At 43.4% G+C, this 4,128-nt stretch overlaps 1 pseudogene; it reads left to right on the top strand.

Moving 5' to 3' along the window:
- The first annotated feature begins 2,915 nt into the window (after positions 1-2,915).
- Positions 2,916-3,920, top strand: LOC116547919 (annotated as a pseudogene).
- The last annotated feature ends 208 nt before the right edge of the window (positions 3,921-4,128 follow it).

Raw genomic sequence — 4,128 nt, 5'->3', positions numbered from 1 at the left:
CTAGTGTGTATGGTATAGCCTATTCCTAGGCTGAAAACCCATAAGCACGTGACTATACAGAATACTATGGGCAGTGGTAAGTATTCGTGTATATAAGCATATCTAGACATAGCAAAGGTACAATAAAAATGCAGTGCTATAACTTTATAGGACCACGTTTGTATACATGGTTCATCTTTGACTGAAATGTCATGTAGCATATGACTGAATATAATAATATTGTGAAATATAATATTAAAGATTATTAACTTAATTATACTAAGATTCTCCATTATAACATAGAATAGCATGTGACAACTGTTAATTCTGAATTATGTGTAAAAGACCAATAATATGTGTATATATCATATGTGAACATATGAGTAAGTGTATAACATATATACTTATCGTTGTATGTATGCATATGTATACATGTGTTATCAAGAATGTTATATGTGAATATGTTTATCTAGGTTCATATATTCTGTAATATATTTTTCAATGATAGAATTTTGGCTTTCTTGAATACTTACCACTGTTAAATAAAATGATAAGACTAGTCTTAACCTTCCCAAGGTATCACTCAGCTCCAGGATGTATGCAAGATAATCTAGCCTATCCTTGCACTAAAAATGAGATTAAGGACATCAGTAGAATTGGACTCTAGCTGAAAACCTTTTGTTTTACACTATCCCTGGTGCAGACAAATATGTTTTGCCTAACCCTCTAAGGCTTTAATTTTTGTATAGTTTTTCTCTGTTTGGAAAACCTCAATACACAAATACAACCAAGTATGCCAAGGAGCTCTTGCCATCTAGTGTACATAGAAAGACTATAAGGTTAGGAAAATAACATTCCTACCAGGCCAGAAGACCTGGGAGAAGTTTCCACTAAGAGAACTTGAAGGTCCCAACAGTCCAGACAGTTTGGGAGTAGGGGACATGGAAGTGGATAAGGAAAGGCCTTGAGCTGACTTCAGACACTTGAATTTAAGAGTCTGGTCAACAATTACTAATTGGGTGCTTTCATGCAAGATACAGAATCTCATTGAACCTAAATTTCTCATGCAATGCATGAACGTGAAGGTAGCTAATATGTCTTTTGTTAATATGATTCTATCACAATTCAGAAAATTAGATAATTTATTCATTGAACCTTTATTCTGTGTTTCTATAGATTTACACAATACAGCTCATTTTACACTGTAACTGTGCTGATCAAAGATTGTATATGTTCATATTTTTATATTAGGTGAATGTTTTTAATATTCTCAAGAAAATATTCTAGCCAAAACTCTCCTATCAAAAATCTTTTTTTGCAATGATAATTGTTGTCTCCCTGTTTTTGTTTGTGCTGGCCATTTTAATCAAACCCAAGTTTAATTTACTGACCCACGTTTAATATACTGAATGTTGACAGGAGACTCACAGGCACCCCTTTCCTGTGTAGTAGTGACAGGCAAAGACTCTAGAGCCAGATGCCGCCTGGGTAAAAACCCAGCTCCTCTGCTTACAAGTTATGTATGTTTGTACAGTGCATCCAACCTCCCTGGGCCTCGATCGGTTCACTGCAAAACAGGTTTCATCATACTACCTACCTCCTAGCATAGTTGTATGCTTAAATTTATAAGGAAGTTATGACAAAATTGTGTAGTAAGTGCTGTATAAATGTTTGTGGTTTTGTTTTTGTTGTTGTTGTTGCTTTTATTATTTACATAAAGCATAGATTAGGAGATCATAGAATTCGGCATTTTTTCCTGTTATCCTATCTCCAATTGGGTATGTTTGTAAACAGTTTTGGAAAAATTCACAGACCAGGGGATGCTTCTATTATACCTGCAAACCATCATACTTTTACACACACACACACACACACAGACAGACAATTGAGCTGCATATCCACCCTCAAAATTTTAAAGTGACTGACAATTACAGTCACACCAGTTTCTCTTTTGAACATCACTGTTTATGTAGTCTTAAATCCAAAAGTCCCTGTAGTGAAAAATACTATTTTTTCACTTTAATGGGCTATGAGCAAAACTACACAAAAGGAGAAAATGGAACAAGCAAAGCACAGGCGATCAGCTTTTCTGCCAGACCTATGATTTCCTCCTCTGTAATCCTCTTTCTATGAACACACAAGCCCCTTCTCCAGGGGCTTTCTATCCATCCTATTTCCCCTCTCACACCCACACCCACATCTCCCAAATTGTGTCCACATTGGGAAAACTAAGGTGGCAACAGGAAATGCAGAGTGCCATTCCAGGTTAATCTGGGTGACTTCAAATCTCAGTTCTGTTCATGGTCTGGACCTGCCTCTGAACCTCTTTAGGTGTGTCTGTTTATTTTTGTTGTTATTGTCTTTGTTTTTGTTTTTGATTTTTAAAGTGACGAAGAGTTTGAAGGAGTTGATCCTCTGCTGCCTCTTAAGATTTTAAGATGTATTGACTTATTTTCTCCCTTGCTAAGGTACCACCTAGCCATAAATGTTACTTTAAAACAGTTCTCCTCCCTATTAGCAAATAAGTAATTACTACCTCTCCCAGGGGACAGAAGGAGTCCTGCATGGGTCCATGCTTTATTGGTGGAGATGCCGTGATGAATTGGCCAGAAGACCCATGTCTGGCTGCTGAAGGACCCTCACCAATGCTTGGAACCTTAATGAGTGCTGGCACCAGAGGGCTACTCAGGGCAGGGCCAACGGGAGGAGGCTGGGTAAACAGGAGCCTGCTGCACCATCAGACACACTGGTGATAGCCAGTTTAAGGGCTTATCTGGCAAGAGCATTTTGTATTTAGAAGTGTTTCAACCCATGATACCGCTTAGGATACTTGTGGCCCAGGGAGGAGAAGGACTTAGAAAGGTTTTGAGCCTTTCCTGGGCTGCACATAAGGGCACCAACTTGAGACGCTGGTATCCGCCCGGGTCTTACCTCCGATGCCATCCGCAGTCAGCTGTAACACAGAGTGGGCCCACGTCACTCGTTCTCTTCTCTCTCTCCTCTTCTGCTCTGCGGACCTGGGTCGGTGAGAGGAATAAATGGACCCATCAGTCTGGCCGTACCACTGTGGCTGCTGGCAGCATCTCTGCTCTGCCTTCTCAGCAAATGTTAATAGAATAAAAATTTAAAAATAATTTCAAAAACACACACAAATGCATCACACGGAATACAGAGAGAGAGAGAGAGATGGGAGAGACCGTTTATTTCACAACTTTGTGTGTTTATACATGAAGGAGGAACTAAAAAAATGAAGAAGAAAATACAACATTTAAAACAATTTTACAGTCCACCATTAAAAATTTAAGTATCCCATGGCAGCGGCCCAAGATAGCTGAGCTGCAGCGGGACCCGGCGATGGCGGGACTGGGAGGGGGCGGCGGGAGCGGGGCGGGCGACGGAGGCGCCCAAGATGGCGGAGCTGCAGCGGGACCCGGCGATGGCGGGGCGGGCGGCGGGAGCGGGGCGGGCGACAGAGGCGGCCCAGTCCGGGCCTCCCAGCCCACGCCCGGCTGGCCCAATGCCCCGCGGACACGGCGGCCCCTCCGCCGTCACGCAGCCGCTGGAGCCCGGTCCCGGACCCCCGAGCGGGCAGCGGCCCGCTGGGTCAGGCTGAACGTGGGAGGCACCTACTTCCTGACCACCCGTCAGACCTTAGGCCAGGAGCCCGTCTTCCTCTGCCGCCTCTGCTGCCAGGAGGACCCAGAGCTGGACTCAGACAAGGGTGAGACGGGGCATCTCTGATTGACAGGGACCCCACCTACTTTGGTCCTGTCCTAAAGGACCTCCGCCATGGGAAACTCATCATTACTAAGGAGTTGGCAGAAGAAGGTGTGCTGGAGGAAGCGGAGTTTTCCAACATCGCGTCCCTTGTGCGGCTGGTTAGGGAAAGGATACGGGACAATGGAACAGAACTTTACAAGTACTGTGTTTGGGACTATTAAGGGGGGGATGCCTCAAGTGGCCCTCTGTGGTTGTCTGTGATTTGAAAAGGATGCCTTTTCCCTTAGAGCTGGAGGTCTGTGTGGAGCACTGTCTGTTCGCAATGCAGGGAATGCACACTCAGCCAAACTGCACAGCAGAAAACAGGAAAGAAGAAACAACACAGAAAACAGAATGGGCCTATGTCCCAGTAGAATGAGAAGATTGTGG

This window comes from Sapajus apella, unplaced genomic scaffold (genome assembly GCF_009761245.1).
Source record: "Sapajus apella isolate SASKATOON/1434 unplaced genomic scaffold, GSC_monkey_1.0 scaffold5495, whole genome shotgun sequence".
NCBI classification, from domain to species: domain Eukaryota; kingdom Metazoa; phylum Chordata; class Mammalia; order Primates; family Cebidae; genus Sapajus; species Sapajus apella.
Note: the sequence above shows the minus strand (reverse complement) of the source record. Positions and strands in the feature narration are given on the sequence as shown.